The sequence below is a fragment of the Eubalaena glacialis genome, chromosome 3 (assembly GCF_028564815.1).
Source record: "Eubalaena glacialis isolate mEubGla1 chromosome 3, mEubGla1.1.hap2.+ XY, whole genome shotgun sequence".
Lineage (NCBI taxonomy): Eukaryota > Metazoa > Chordata > Mammalia > Artiodactyla > Balaenidae > Eubalaena > Eubalaena glacialis.
In genome coordinates this window covers 91,377,630-91,394,287 of record NC_083718.1, presented here as the reverse complement: position 1 = coordinate 91,394,287, position 16,658 = coordinate 91,377,630, and the positions used below count along the sequence as shown (strand labels likewise).

Genomic DNA, 16,658 nt, shown 5'->3' with positions numbered 1-16,658 from the left:
GAAATGGTAAGCAAATAAATGCTTTTTTTCCTCATTTCTGTGAGTGATAGAACTTGAAAGTGATGAATATGAAAAGGCAGACTGATTTAACATAGTGCCTTTTCTAATTCAAATGACAGCTAACTTTTCTGAGCTAAAGTGTACCCACATCTTGGCAATAGCATTTAGAGCATGAGTAGATTATAATGTTTCATGGCATACAGAGAGGTCTGTACATTAGTTCCAGGAATGTTGCTGGGAAATATAAATAAATAATGTTTCTAGTTGCAAGGAAATATAAATAATCCCCACCAACTGAGGCAAAGCCTAGTTATTTATTTCCATAATGACAAAAATTACTTTTATTTTAAGTACCTATTTTCTAGATAGCATTTAAATCTGCTGTGCATTTTAATAAATTCTTCATTTTCTTGCACAGTGTACAGGACTTGAAAGCTTTTTCTCCTGTTATTAATGAGGAGTACACCTAATATTAATGAGGTATTTTCAGGAAACTGGTGTGATAAATTCCTTCTATTCTTCAGTATTCCATGCCTCTCTTTTAGACAGAGTCCCATAAAAAAAATCTTTGGAGTGATACTGTCTGGAGGGCTGGACTGGGGAGGGGACTCTCTGGCAAGATGCTCCTGAATATCTATGTGAGAGGAGCTGAGAGCCAGCAATCTGGGTGGAAAGAAGATTCAAAAGGTTGTTTGGAAGCTGCAGTTGCAGAGCAAAACACTTTCTCCTTATATATGTATCCAGTGTGGCTTGGTGCTGCCACTGCTTTAGACTTACGCTATCCAGTATGGGAGCCACTAGGTATAAATGGCTTTTGAGCACTTGAAATGTTGTTAATATAAATTAGAAATGGTGTAAGTGTAAAATACGTGCTGGTTTTCAAAGATTTATTATGAAAAAAATGTAAAATATCTCATTTAATAATATTTTATCTTGATTGCACATTAAAATGTTATATAATATATTTTTAAAATATAGACTATTTTTTAGAGTAGTTTTAGATTCACAGAAAAATTGAGCAAAAAATGTGGAGAGTTCTATATGTCCCCCCCACCGCCAGCCTCCATCACCATCAACACCCTGCACTAGGGAGTTAACACTTGTTATAACTGATTAGTTATAATTGATACAAATTATCACCCAAAGTCCATATTTACATTAGGGTTTACTCTTGGTGCTGTACATTCTATAGGTTTTGACAAATGTATAATGACATGTATCCACTATTATAGTATCATACAGAATAGTTTCACTGTGCTCCACTTGTTTATCTCTTCTCCCCAAACCGCTAACAACCCCTGATCTTTTTGTCTATAGTCTTGCCCTTTCCAGAAAGTCATACAGTGAGTAGCCTTTTCAGATTGGCTTCTTTCACTTAATAATATTCATTTAAAATTCTTCCACGTCTTCATGGCTTGATAGCTCATTTCTTTTTAGCGCCGAATAACATTCCAATGTATGAATGTACTACAGTTCATTTATCTAAAAGTGATAATATTTTAATTAAAATCTATTAAATAAAATCTATTATTAAATTTATTTTCACTTGTTTCTTTTTTACTTTTTAAATGTGGCTTCTAAAATAAAATTACATAGACTGCTCACATTAAATTTCTACTGGACAGCACTGCTCTAGACTGTGGTAAAAGTGTTACTGGTAGAGTTTTTCTTCAGTACAACATTCTCATTCAAACACCTGTCTAAGTTTCTCTGCCTCCTACGAAGAGCATTCTCATTCTCCAGCACTTGCCTTGATTAGGTCCCTCTGTTGCCCCCAAACTACTTGGGATTGCAATGCTCCTCCCCTAACCCCTCCCAACAGGGACTTATGTTATTTAATTCATTTTGTCAGGACCAGATGATAATCGACTTATTAGGTCTTTTACCACCATACTAGGTTCTCTGGAGTGTATAAATACGGGGTCTATGGCCAAGTGGCTTACAATAAAAAAACATTTTCTTAGAATAACTGAAATAAAACATTAGGAGTTAACAACTTTTTTGTTAGAAATCTTAGAGTTTATCTTACTTTAATTTATATAAGTGATTCATATAATAATATTGTTTCTAAAAACTAATTGAAATAGGAGTTTATAATCTGATTTATTCCTCTTTTGTGTTCTCAGTGGTAGTGACATTGCCTGTAAGTGGGCAGTTTTTTCATTCTTGGGGTATAAAAAATTCTTACTCTTTAATGTATAGAGAGAGAGAGAGAGAGGGACCAGATATATAGTATATCTGTATATTAAAATTTCCTGAGAGAGGCAATTAGAAAATAAATGTCTGAAAATGTTCCTTAGGGGGTTGGTCACGAAAAACAGTTTGAGACACACTGGTTTACTGGGCTAGGTATTCTTAGAGTATGCATACTCTAGAGTATGCATAAGAATGTTTTTATAACCAGTTAATCTCCAAAGTTTCCAAAGAGTGGAGAGGAGGAAAAAATAGAGGAAAGATAATTGAAAGATGTACATTTATAGGTTGGGGGAAAAGGAGCATCTCAAGAATGTTAGAATTCTCTACCACTAATTGATTATTAACATTTTGCCAAATTAATTAGTTCATTCATTCATTCTCTCTTCCCCCACCCCAACCCATATCATCTAGGTGAACAGAATATAGACACTCTTTGCACTATTTTCTCAAGTGTTTTCTAGGTGTGAACATTTTTGAAATAAAAGTTGGGGTTAAATGCTATCATCTCCACATCCTATCTCTATCACTCCTGTACCCTAATTCTACATTGGGGCCCTGTTGAACCACAGTTTCTTGGTAACATGTTTTCTCTCACCTTTGGTCTTTTGCATGCATTGCTCGCTCTGCCTGGAGATATCATCTGGCCTCCCCATCTTCCTTCACATACAGCCTTTCCCTGGATAACTCCCAGAAGTCTTCTAAGGTTTAACTTCCTCCGGGAAGCCCTCCCTGACTACTCAGCACCACTCAAGCCTAGGTTAAGAGTCCTGCATTTATTCCCTTTGTTGTGATTGTCCTTATTATTGCCCTTGCCATGTAGTATTATACCTGTGCATTAAACTTAATCTGTCTTCATTGCACTGTGAGTTCCTTAAAGGCAAGAATTATGACTTATTTTATTCATCTTTTTGTTCTCTGTGGTTATTATGGGGCCTCACACAATATTTATTAAATAAAGCAACAGTTAATTTTTCTATGAGGTGCATACTTGTTTTATATAATTCCATTTAAAAGGAAAAAAAAACCCAAGAAATAAAGTCTTGATGTTTTATTTATCTTGTAAAGCTTTACTGCTGATAACAGTATAATTTCAGGTTAGATTTTTATAAATATTAAATATAGCTCCCAGAGCCCCATTATTACCCCTGTAAAACTCTTGGTGAAATGTCCCTGACAATCCCAGGAGAAATTGGTTTGTTATTTCTCTCAGCTTCAACAGAACTGTCTTTCTGCCTCTGTATTATAGCATTCCGGGGGTGGGGTGGGGTGGGGAGATACCAAGATAGGAAGTTTGGAGTTTGGTGAGAGACTTATGAGTGATAAGCATTTTTCCTTACATTTGTATCATTTTTTATAGTTTACAGTGCACTTATTCCTCACAAAAGCCCTGTGAAGTAGACATTATTAACTCCTTTTTAAGGATGCTGCTAATAAAAGCCAGAATGTGTTATGAAGGTAAGAGAGTCTCTTTTTTTATTTTCTAGACTTTAGGCATTTCCCCCAAATCTGGGGTCCACTAATTTTAAATCTACAGCACCTTACCAAATTCTGCCAACTTCTCTTTTGTATAATATTGTGTAGGTACAACCCAAGCTGCAACTTCACTCTTCAGCAGCAGGAACTACTCTCTAATGAATGATGTACTCCAGATTGAAAATTCCTCAAGTGAAATGCTTGAGATTAAGTAAGGTCAGTTGTTTTTCTAACTTATCACATCTTTGGGTATATAATTCTATATATTTACCCAGGATGAAGGCTATGATTGCAGCTGTGTGTGCAGCGGACAGAGACTGGAAAGGGCGTGCACAGACATAGTGATCATTATTAGGGTGGTGGATTTAGGGGTAATTTTTTCTCTATAAGTTAAAAATTGTATATAATTTTTAGAGTAGGTACATACCCAAGTTTTTTTGCACATTAATTAAGGGAAGCTAATAGCCACCCATTTTGAATCTTATTAGATTCTTAGCTAATTTAACTCACTCGTTGAGCAGCCATTTTCCCTCTGTCTTTCCATCTCCCATCGAGAAATCTCCCTCCCTCTCCTCTCAATAACATGCATAGTACTCTGCCAGAATCATTGGATCAAACCACAGCATCATGCCACGTTGACCGGGAAAGACTTGTTCCTCTATTTCGTATTCTTAACTCTGTCGTTCCTCTGTTGTGAATCAGGCCTAATGAATTCTTGCTTTTCTCCTCCTGAAGCAAATTACTTTGTTCAGAAGAAGTCAGTCTTAAATTCTACCATGCCTCAAGGGGGTGGTTCTTGGATCAAAAATCAAAAATTAAAATGAAACTGGAGGCAAGAGGATTCGTTTAGAGGCTGGGCAATTGTTCACTTAAGAGAAGATGCTGAATTAGGCAGGAACAATAAGGATGAAGAGGAGTAGATGGATTACAGAGGCATTTTGGGAGTGTAATTGACAAGAATTGATGACCAATTAATAAGGATGTGTTAGGGATCAAAGATGACTCTGAGACCTCTAGCTTGGATGACTTAAGTAGATACTGCAACTCACAAAAATGAGTTTGTTTTAGATATGTTTAGAATGAAATAACTTCAGATGGAGGTACTCAGTCAATAGTTGGGAACATGTCTGTATCAAGAGAAGGTGATGAAAACTGGAGATAAAAATTTGAGAATTATCAGATTTTTTTTGTAACTACCAAAAATATATGTGATCTTTCAGTTAAAATGACCCTCTTCCTTTGGTGTAAATTACATCTGCTCCATAATATATGTTTGAGACATCTTTACTATTTTCATACTGTTAATGATAGGATTCTGGACCATCGTTTGCCCAGAGAGCAATTGCATATCTGAAGCAGAGAGGAAAGTCAAAGGGAAGGAATTGATCATTTAGTGAACTCAGAAGCTATCTATGTTCTGGGAATAAGAGACTGTGGGTGGTCTTCAAATGACAAGAGAACTTAGAGTTCCACTTTCATGGCCCTTTCTGGCAGTCTAACTCCAGAGGGGTTTTTTTTGTTTTTGTTTTTAAATCACAGCTTGGGTCCTAATACAAATCTGAGCAGAGTCCTGTAGGCCTCTTCTTTCCACACCTGGCAGGGAGCTGGCTCAGTGTGGCCACACCGTGTGAAAGCTCTTAAACAAAGTTGGTCACTCTTTGTGCTGCCATTTCAACTGACCAGTAGTCCAATGACATTTATACATACTGAGGATTGCCTGACCCTCCCTACAGTGGCTGATAGATAGGTAATGTGATTATTCTTTTCCCTTGACTGAGCAGGCTGTACCTCTGGAGGGCCCTGGAAGCCCTTGACAGGAGAATGACCTAGTACAAGCTTCTGAGCTTTGGAGGATACCCTTTCTAACAAGGCCATTTCCTCAGGGGTCTTCCATAGCATCATAGTTGCCTGCTCTTTCTTTTCCTACAGATATATAGAGCATTAGTGTGCAGAAGGGTCACTCTGTACTGTAATGGGAGTTGGGTGACTACTCTCTACTTGAACGCTTGGCCCTGATGAGTCCAGTGCAGCTATGCCCAGCCTAAGCATTCCACTCTAACAACAGCTCAGAGGATTGCTCTGCTCCTTCAAATCTGCTTGGAAGTTTTTTCCCCAAATAAGCCCTCTTTTTGTTTTAATTCAAAAAATTAAAAAAAAAATTTAATACAATTTTTAAAGGTTACTTTGCATTTACAGTTATTGCAAAATATTGGCTACATTCCTCATGTTCAATACATCCTTGAGCTTATCTTATACCCAGTTGTTTGTACCTCCCACTTCCCCACCCCTATATTGCCCCTCCCCCCTCCCCACTGGTACCCACTAGTTTGTTCTCTGTATCTGTAAGTCTGCTTCTTTTTTTGATATATTCACTAGTTTGTTGTATTTTTTAGATTCCATATATAAGTGATAGTATTTGTCTTTCTCCAACTTATTTCACTTAGCATAATGTCCTCTAAGTCCATCCATGTTGCTGCAAATGGCAAAATTTTATTCTTTTTTATGACTGAGTAGCATTCTGTTGTATATATATACATCACATCTTCTTTATCCAGTCATCCATTGATGGACACTTAGGTTACTTCCATATCTTGGCAATTATAAATAATGCTGCTGTGAACATTGGGTTGCATGTATCTTTTCAAATTAGTGTTTTTGTTTTTTTTGGGTACATACCCAGGAGTGGAATTGCTGGATCATACGGTAGTTCTATTTTTAGTTTTTTGAGAAACCTCCATACTGTTTTCCACAGTGGCTGCACCAATTTACATTCCCACCAACAGTGTACACGGGTTCCCTTTTCTCCACATCTTCTCCAACGTTTGTTATTTGTGTTATTTTTGTTGATAGCCATTCTGACAGGTGTGAGGTGATATCTCATTGTGGTTTTGACTTGCATTTCCCTGATGATTAGCGATGTTGAGCATCTTTTCATGTGCTTGTTGGTCGTCTGCATTTCCTTTTTGGAAGAATGTCTATTTAGTTCTTCTGACCATTTTTTAAATTGAAATATATTGATTTACAATGTTTTGTTAGTTTCTGCTGTACAGAAAAGTGATTCAGTTATACATATATATACGTATTCTTTTTCATATTCTTTTCCCTTATGGTTTATTACAGGATATTGAATATAGTACCTTGTGCTATACAGTAAGACCTTGTTGTTTATCTATTTTATATATAGCAGTTTGTATCTGCTAATCCCAAACTCCTAATTTATCCCTCTCCCGCATCTCCCTTTCCCCTTTGGTAACCATAAGTTTGTCTTCTACGTCTGTGAGTCTGCTTTTGTTTCGTAAATAAGTTCATTTGTGTCACGTTTTAGATTCCATGTGTGAGTGATATCATATGGTATTTGTCTTTCTCTTTCTGACTTACTTCACTAATCTCTAGGTCCATCCATGTTGCTGCAAACTCTTCTGCGCGTTTTTTAATTGGGTTTTTTTTTTGATGTTGAGTCATATGAGCTGTTTATATATGTTTGATATTAATCCCTTATTGGTCATATCATTTGCAAATATTTTCTCCCATTCAGTAGGTTGTCTTCATTTTGTTGATGGTTTCCTTTGATGTGCAAAAACTTTTTAGTTTAATTAGGTTCCATTTGTTTATTTTTGCTTTTGTTTCCTTTACATTAGGAGATGGATCCAAAAAGATATTGCTGTGATTTATGTCAAAGAGTGTTCTGCCTCTGTTTTCCTCTAGAAGCTTTATAATATTTGGTAGTACATTTAGGTCTTTAATCCATTTTGAGTTTATTTTTGTATGTGGTGTCAAATAAGCCCTCTTATATTTACATTCTGTAACACTAGAGTTAGTGTCCCTTTTGCATGACTTTGTTTTGTTTGTGTCCCTTTTGCATGACTTTGACCAACACACAGATGTTTCACTCTACAAGGACTGCAAAAAGGATTTTAGTGAGAAGGATAGAAAAAAGAAAAAAGCTGTTTTCTATCCTGAGAGCCCCAGGACAGAAAAGATTGTAGTCTACCTCTAGCCCAAAGACAGCCTTAGTTCTCAGCAATTTAGTTTAGTCACATGGAGCCAAACTGCCCTGTCACTCAGTTCTACTTGTTTGAAGATTGGACCCACACTGGTTTTATTTTTCATCTTTTCATGCTCTGTGGTCTTTTGTGACATTTAAAATAGTAACCTGTGGTTTGCGGAGGCCATTAGCCAATTCAGTTCCCTTAACGGCATCCACCTGCTGAGCCATTGCGCTCTAGTTTTCAAGTGTCCTCTGACCTGGTTTGAAGCAGTAGCTCTTTGGACAAGGCTTTCTCTTGTGTCCCAACTGTTCAAACATTAAACATCTATTCTTGGTCAAATAGGGGGAAAAAAGCTAAGTTGGTCACATCTTTCCTATTATGGTTGCCTTGATATTCAATTGCCCTGCCCAACACATATTTAATACTTAATAATAGCTAATTTTATTAGTTCCTTCTTCTATGCCAGTGTTACGGACTGAACTGTGTTCCCCCACATTCATATGTTGAAGTCCTACCCCCCAGTACCTCAGAATGTGACTGTATTTGGAGATAGGGCCTTTAAAGAGGTGATTAAGGTTAAATGGAGTAATATGGGTGGACCTTAATCTAATATTACAGGTGTCCTTATAAGAAGAGGAACAGATGCCAGGGATGCATGTACACAGAGAAGAGACCATGTAAGGACACATTGAAAAGGTGGCCATCTGCAGGCCAAGAAAAGAGGCCTTAGGAGGAACCAAACCTGCTGACACTTTGATCTTGGATTTCTAGTACCTAGAACTATGAGAAAATAAATTTCTGTTGTCTGAGCCACCCACCACCATCTCCAGGGAATAGCTGGGTGAATATATTTGCAAGTAACTATTCTTTTTCCTTTCCTATATATACTGGTTAAAATTGTAGGTCTCACAGGTTATCAAAAGTTCAGAAACAGATGTAAGTATACATATAAGAACATGCAATATAGTAAAATATTTAAAAAGTCAGTAGGGGTAAGGATGAATTAATTAAGAAATAGTATTGGAGAATCACTTGAAAAAACAACATTTAACTCGCTTACCTCACAGATTATACAAAAAATTAACTTCAGATGGAATAAAGATTTAAATGTTGAAAAAGAAACATGGAAATACTAAAATATAAAGATTAATATTTTAATGTAATCCAGGGTACAGAAGGCATGTTTAAACATATGTAAACATAAGTACTAAAAGAAGAAACAAAATGGAAAAAATTGATAGATTTGATTGCATAAAAGATGTGGTTGGTCCTGACAGAGTAGACAGGACCATTTGTGGTCCAGTGCTCAACATTTGTGAATTCAAGGAAGAACTTATAATAATTAAACATGTTCTTTCCAGGTATATTTGAGGCCAAACAACATGGAACATATAAACTGGTCTCAAGAGACATTTTGGATCATCTGGTAAAGACGATTATAGCAGATTACATCCATCTTCTGAAGTCTTGGAGACAGTCCCCAAGGAACTTTTGGGAACACATGAAGGTGACGTTAGAGTGAGTTAGGAGGAGGCTTGCAGTTTCACTGCCAGCCCCTTTGTGAGTTAGGGAAGGGCTTTGGTGGAAATGCCCAAGTGTAATTTAGGAATCATTGCAGTCTCCTCCAGGAAGAAGGGCCGTCTTCCTTACAGATGGCTTCAGATCTTCATGAGCAATGAAGCTGAAAGCTCCCAATGAGTCCTCATAGTTTAATATATATAATAACACACTAGCCAATATTTATATAATGTTACAAATATTATAGCACTTTTACACATGACCGTACTTTTTCAGAAATAGTATGGGTTGTGATGAGAGATTTGAGTTTGAATGCTTTTTCAACCTGTTGGCTTATATGATCTTTGGTAAGTTATTTAACCTCTCAGGACCTGTTTTCCCCTCTGTAAAATGGTGATGGTGATGGTGATGGTGCTAGGGTCAAGGTGATACCCACCTTATAAGGACTGAATGAGACAAATACCTAGTATGATGTTTGAGACCTAGGAAGCACTTGATTTCCTTTCCTTCTCTAAAGATGGTTATTTGTGTCAGTAGACCTCACATTCCCACAATAGTTATATGTTTATGAAGGTAACATATTCAAATATGTCTCACGTTACGCAGTGATTCTTAACTGCAGCAATGGGGGTGGAAGTGGTGACGCCTGTATTGTTAAAGAGCACCCCCGCACCCTCAGCGAGAGTCCTTGGTCTACACTTGATACCCCAAGGATCTCTCACTAGTTGGATATTTTTACTCCTGCTTTACTTCAGTGAAGTGAGGATTATTTACCTCCGTGGGAAGACAGTACATTAAGCTAATGAAAAAGGTAGTCGAGAAATTACCTTCTCATGTGTGGCTAGATGCCAGGGAGCATTGTTTTCTTGGGGTGAGGGGGTGCCTGTGGGGAAGTTGTGATGGAAAGAATGGTGGAAAGACAGAATACTCAGGGTCTAGAGGACAGTTGATTGGGCTGTATGGGAGAAAATGGATAAAAGGGAAGGTGAGAGGAACTGAAGACAATTGTCATTTTTCTCGTAGATCCTCATTTAGCAGTCTGTGACTTGGCTTCTTCTGGGGGTATCTACTGCCTCTCAATAGGAACTGCTGTCTTTATGCTGTAACTGCTGTCTTTATGCTGTAAACTTGTCGCATTTCCAGTCTCACCTACCCTAGGTATGAGACCTGGACCTACCACTTGAGTCGTATACGGTTATCTCCTTCATCAAAGTCATATTAAGTACCATAAGGTCCTGGAATTTTATCTGTCAAAGCCTAGTAGTTCTCCTTATAATGATACATAATGGTTACAAATAAATTTTGGGAAGTGCAAATATGGAAGGCAAAGAGAGAAAGGAAATGGTTTCAGTTTGCTATGAACTGCTTACAGGCTAGATTAACTGAGCATCACTTTTGGCTTATTCTAAAGAAGGGATATAAGACCAAGGTATCTATAAAGTTCTTATTCGAAGTATCCTTTAGAGTTTTGGGTAATCACCTTATAATTGAAAATGCTAAGGATACTTCTTAGGCCAGGCAATTAGATTTGAGCTGAAGAGATAAGATAATGCTGCAGGTGAAATTATGACTTTGAGAAGAGAGAGGCATATCATTATCTGGGGGAGCCATGCCGTTCAGTAGACACAGAGGCTCCTATAGTGGTAACTACAGACCCCCGCTTCTAAGTTGTGACTTAACTGCTTTGGCCCAGCAGATGCTATCAGTAAACAAAGCTTCCTGGGAGTGTCTGCTTGATCCTCTTTTAAGAGCAAGTTTCCAAAGACTGCCTAGGCCCCCATCCTTATTTTGTCATCCTTATTTTGTCATCATCTTCAAACTGTCCAAGTACTCAGCAATGAGGAGCAATAGACAAAAACAACGTGTGATTTTGTGTTAAATTGCATGTATAGACTAGAGAAGAGTAAAATCCTAGTGCACAGGACCACTCAAAGACAGCTTCATGGGAAAGAAGAATTTATGCTCGAGAGAGAGAATTTAAAGAAAGACAAGAGAGCATCTCTAAGGTTCTGTTTTTGTGACTGTTAATTTTTACTCATGGCTCCCGTACTGAAACTCCTGGAGATGATTGATGTGAAAGAGGAAATAAGACAGTGTTAGAAGGAGCAAGGTGCTCAGGCGTATAGTAAGACAGTCTGAATTAGAGCAGCTGGTTGGATGTATGGAGACTTTAACAGCTGGAGGGAGATTAGGAATTACAAATTTCATTAATAGAACCAAAGCACATCACAGATGCCATCAGGCAGAAGCCTTATTATGCAGCAATGACCCCCCACACGCCCCATCCCCCAATTAACAATGCATAGATTGAGGTCACTGTGCACTTCCAACAAATCTGGGTATAGCTGGTAGCCAGTACTTCTCCTTGAAGTTTGACTTGTTCCCTCAAATTGTTAATACTTCTGAAATGTTTTAGCTTTTGGCATCCAGATTTGAGCTTCCCTAGATGTTTGTGGTGTACATCATATTCTCATCTTTGTACTTCAGTTAATATGGTGCATCTGGTGTCTAATGCCTCTGCACATATCACTGTGTGGTCATGGACAAGGCCAAAGAATTAACCTGGGTTGGGAGTCGTTATGCTTTCACAGTTTACTTTCTCAGTTTGGTTCAGCATTATTCTCTTCTTGCAAAAGGCCGATTGGGAACAAGCTGGGAATGCAGCAGAGTTATTTCAGAAGTCCCCTGGGAATTTGCTCTTTAGCAATTAAATTTTCTTTAGACTTTATTCCTCCACCAACTACCAGTGTGATTTTGAGCAAGTTATATAGCCTGAGGATAGCCAGTTACCCACACTTCACCCTGGGCCTCTGGGTCTTCATCTGAAAAGTGAAAGGACTAGGAAAGAGGATTTTGAGGTCCTTCCACCTCTAAGATTTTGAGAATTTGATAATTCCTGACTAGTAAGAATCAGATTTTTTTGATACTGGAGCAATGGGTTTGTCCACCCCTGTGTATTCTCCCACATTCATCTGCCTCAAGTCTACTGTCACCACTTATTTTCCCAGATGGAGACTTGGCAGGCTGGTAAAGCCTAATGTAGTTTCCTTAAGAAACTAGACCCAGCTACCTTGCCCATACTCACAGGCTCCTATCAATCATTCTCTCCCATTCATTTATCCATTCATTCATCCATTCATTCATCCATTCATTCAACAAACATTTATTGAAGGCCCATTATGTGCTATGTACTAACCTTTAGAACCTGATGTATGGCTTTTTATCCATTTTCCCTTATACTCGCGTTCTTTGACAAACTAGGCAGACAACAGCATGGGAAATGTATATTTAATCATTCTCTTGAATGGTCAGAACTCTAAAATCAAGTTTTCTATAACAAAATGTAATACAGGTACAGTAGGTCCAAAGTGCCAGGGAGGCAGTGGTCAACATGCAAAAAGTGTGGGAAGGGGCCTGGAAAGAAAACATTCTTTTCCATCAAAGTTTCATTCCTCAGGGCCTCATTTCAAAGGTTCATTGCCCCTGCTTTCAGAAATCTCTGTTTCAAGGAAGTTACATGTTTTTGCTGCCTTAATTTGAATTTTGACTAGGCAGAGTCCTGAGATCTAAATTCAGAGTGAGAGAACTTGTGATGGAACTCAGGCAGCTCTCTCACAGGACTTAATTTGTAGAGTAGAAAGAAAGGAAAGGAACGTAGAAGCTCAACCAGCTGAAGATAATCCATCAGGAATTCCTGGTTGCCTGAAACTGAGTTCTGGCTCTCTGTGCTGAGGCAGCAGCCAAAGAGAGAGAAACTAATGCCTAATTTTAGGAAGCAAACAGGTTTGTTTGCTCCCCTGTTTTCTAGATCCTTTTCTACTCTACATCAGGGTTTCTTAGTCTCAGCACAATTGACATTTTGGGCTGGATAATTCTTTGTTGTGGGTGGATGGCCTGTATGTTGTAGGATGTTGAGCAGCATCCCTGGGTTCTATCCACTAGATGCCAGTAGCACGTCCAAGTTGTGACAACAAAATCGTCTCCAGAATTTCCAGGTGTCCCCTGAGGTGGTGCAAAACCACCTGGCTGTGCCCCACCGCTCTAGGTGCTGGTGAAAGCTGGGGCGATCACTGTCCACACAGGGTATAGAGTAGAAGCCTCAGACCTTGTGATGGCAGGATATCACACACAGTCAAGGTAAGAGGTCTTTTCCTGGACCATTCCAGGATGAACATCATCTGAGAAGTAAAATAGCATTCGTTTGTTTTAAAAATCAGGTGTTCACATAGTTTAGAAAATCAGTGTTGCCCAACTACATTTTTTTATGTTAAAATTATGATGATTTTCCACATATCTTAAGCATGTGTCAGGTGGGAGGAGATGCCAGGGCACTTTTGCATTGTAAATGAAAAGTGAATCATTTGACCCATCACTAAAATACAGCTACCTCTGAATTGTGAAATGGCAGCTGATTAGCAGCTTCTTACTGAATCCACCACAGTTTAATTTGTGGATTATAAAATGTAGATAATATTGCAATCAAAACTTTCTAGAAACTTCCTCAGGGCAACATTACAGCAGTATAGCTAAAGATTCTGAGACAAATGAGATGCAATATCCCATTCTCTCACTCCCTGGATGGGGATGGGGAGGTCCCTGAGATATGGGGATATACTTGTCTCCACATTCACTTTACTTCAGAGTCTAATACACTTCTCTAGTCAGATGAATTATTTCCCAACTTTTAATATATGTCTTTGAAGATAAATTTATCTTGTTCATATTGAAGTCTTCTGTGGGTTGCTTTTGGCTTCTTCTTCTTGATGTTATTTGTTCACTCCCGAGTTCTAGACATTAATTCATTTCTCCCCAGAACTATAAAACTAGGTCATATCTTGTGGTGAAATAGTTCTGCAGATTCCTGGAATTCTGAAAATAATAGCAATAGGATACCATTACAGCCATTCAACAAACATTTATCAAGAACTGAAAGTCTCCCTTCCACTGTATGAGTGTATTTCTTGTTCAGAAATGGGCTTGTTTTTCTGTATTTTGATGATATTCTATTGAGGCCACATGGTATCATGGGTTGCTAGGGGAAAGGAGATGGCTTGAATCTTCCCTTAAGGAAAGGGATCATCCTCAGAGCAAACAGGAACTGAGAGAGGAACTATGGGCAGGCTCCTAGATAGAAGTGGAAAGGTGGCTTCTATCTGAGTTCTCAACCAGGCAATGTGTGTGACCTAAAGTGTCATGATCAGTTATAATATGTATCTCAAGTAATGATCTCTTCATTTATTTTTTAAAAATTGATTTAAGGTTATCCCTCTGTAATTCTAGAGAGAAAGAGATGGAGCTGCAGCTAACCAGGTAACAGTATATAACCCTTTGTGTACTGCATGTGAACATGCATGTCTTGGTTTATTTAAAAAAAAAAAACTGCAAATTTTACTGCTCTAAGGGAATACAAGATAAAAATGAATAAGCTATAATTTATAGGTCAGATTATCTAGTCACAGTATATTAAAAACTCATTTCCTTGTGGGAATCAAGGAAAGAAGAAAGGGCTCCTTCTACTAATGAGATACTCAAAGGAGAGTTTCCTAGGGAAATCTCCCTCCAGTGACAACCATGGGGGTCGGAAATGATGGAAACTGGCAGACTTCCTTACAAAGAATCTGTTTTGTGCACTGCACCATAGTGTTTGGAGAACAGGAGAAAGAATGAAAAGCAGATCAAGAGATCCCCAGCCAAGATGGTGGAGTAGAAAGACCCTGAGCTCACCTCCTTTCACAGGCACACCAAAATCACAACCATTTGCAGAAAAACCATTGATGAAAAAGACCAGAGCCTACCAGAAAAGATCTTCTACAACTAAAGACATAAAGAAGGAACTACAATGAGACAGGTAGGAGAGGCAGACTCAACGATATAGTCAAGTCCCATACTCCCAGGTGGGTGACCCACAAACTGGAGGATAATTACATTGCAGAGGTTCTCCCAAAGGAGTGAGAGATCTGAGCCCCACCTCAGGCTCCCCAGCTCAGGAGTCCTGCACCAGGAAGACAAGCCCCCAGAACATTTGGCTTTGAAGGCCAGTGGGGCTTACTTTTAGGAGAGCCAAAGGGCGGGAGGAAGAGAGACTTCACTCTTAAAGGGTGCACACAAAATCTCACATGCTTTGGAACCCAGGGCAGAAGCAGTAATCTGGTAGGAGCCTGGGTCAGACATACCTACTAATCCTGGAATGTCTCCCAGAGAGGCAGGAGGCAACTGCATATCACCCTAGGAACACAAGCAGTGATGGCAGCCATTTTGGGGAGCTCCTACCATGTGGACACTGGTACTGGCAAACACCATTGTGAAACTCTCCCTCTAGCTCATCAGCACCAAGACCTGGCCCCACCCAACAGCCTATAGTTACCAGTGCTGGGATGCCTCAGGCCAAGCAGCTAACTGGGCAGGGACACAGCCCCACCCATCAGCAGACTGGCTGCCTTAAGAGCCCATAGCTGCCTCTGGACATGGCCTCACCCACCAAAGGGCCCAGGACCCAGCTCCACCCACCAGTGGGCAGGTACCAGCCCCAGAATCCCCTGGACCCTGATGCTGCCCTCCAGGAAGCCTGTTCTAGCCTCTGGGCCAGCTTCAGCCACAAGGGGGCAGACACTAGATGCAAGAAAACCACAATCCCAGAGCCTGCAGACCTAGCCTGCCACCAGCAGGCCAGACCCTGCCCTGGGGAGCAGCTGGGCCCCAGCCCTAACCACTAGCAGGCCAATGCAAACTTGAGACACCCCAGACCCAACTGTGTCAGGAACTGTGCCCACTCCCCCCCACCCCCCGCAGCAATCCAAGACCAGCCCTGGGACCCCTGGGCCCTGCAGCTGGACTCCAGGACATGGCTTTGCCTGCCAGTAGACCGGCACTAACACCCTTGCTTAACCCATCAGTCGGTGGACAATATTACCAGAGTTTTCTGGACCCTGACTCCATCCACCCATGACCCAGCACTATCCCTGGGTCCCCGTGGGGTTCCGCAGTCAGCTGCCTCTGCAGCCAGCAGCCTCCACATGAGACAGGGCCTGGCCACGTTGGACCAAGGGCTAACCAAGCTTACTAGACCTCCCACATAGCCTATGACAACAGGAGGACCCATGCCACCCTCATATGCAGGACTCTAGGGCGTACAGCTTGAGTGATGAGAGAGGAGTGTGCTGTTGGGACGCATAGGAGGTCTCCCACAGAATATCACTTCTCCACGGTCGTAAGATGTACCCAACCTACCAGATACCTAAAAATACAAACAGCAGCGTAGCAAAATGAGGTGACAGAGGAACGTGTTCCAGACAAAGGAACAAGATAAAACCCCAGAAGAACAACTAAGTAGAGATAGGCAATCTACCTGAGAAGGAGTTCAGGGTAGTGACTGTAAAGATGATCAAAGAACTAGGGAGAAGAATGGACACACAGAGTGAGAAGTTAAAAGTTTTTAACAAAGAGTTAGAAAATATATATTGATAGAACAACCAAACAGAGATG

General features: G+C 39.7%; 1 long non-coding RNA gene across 1 annotated transcript; it reads left to right on the top strand.

Annotated features, from left to right (window-relative positions):
• Positions 1-3,596: 3,596 nt before the first annotated feature.
• LOC133088261 (uncharacterized) lies at positions 3,597-8,400 on the top strand. Its single transcript, XR_009700506.1, has 3 exons — positions 3,597-3,651; positions 3,778-3,885; positions 8,277-8,400. It is a non-coding gene; the product is annotated as an uncharacterized LOC133088261 (long non-coding RNA).
• Positions 8,401-16,658: the final 8,258 nt, after the last annotated feature.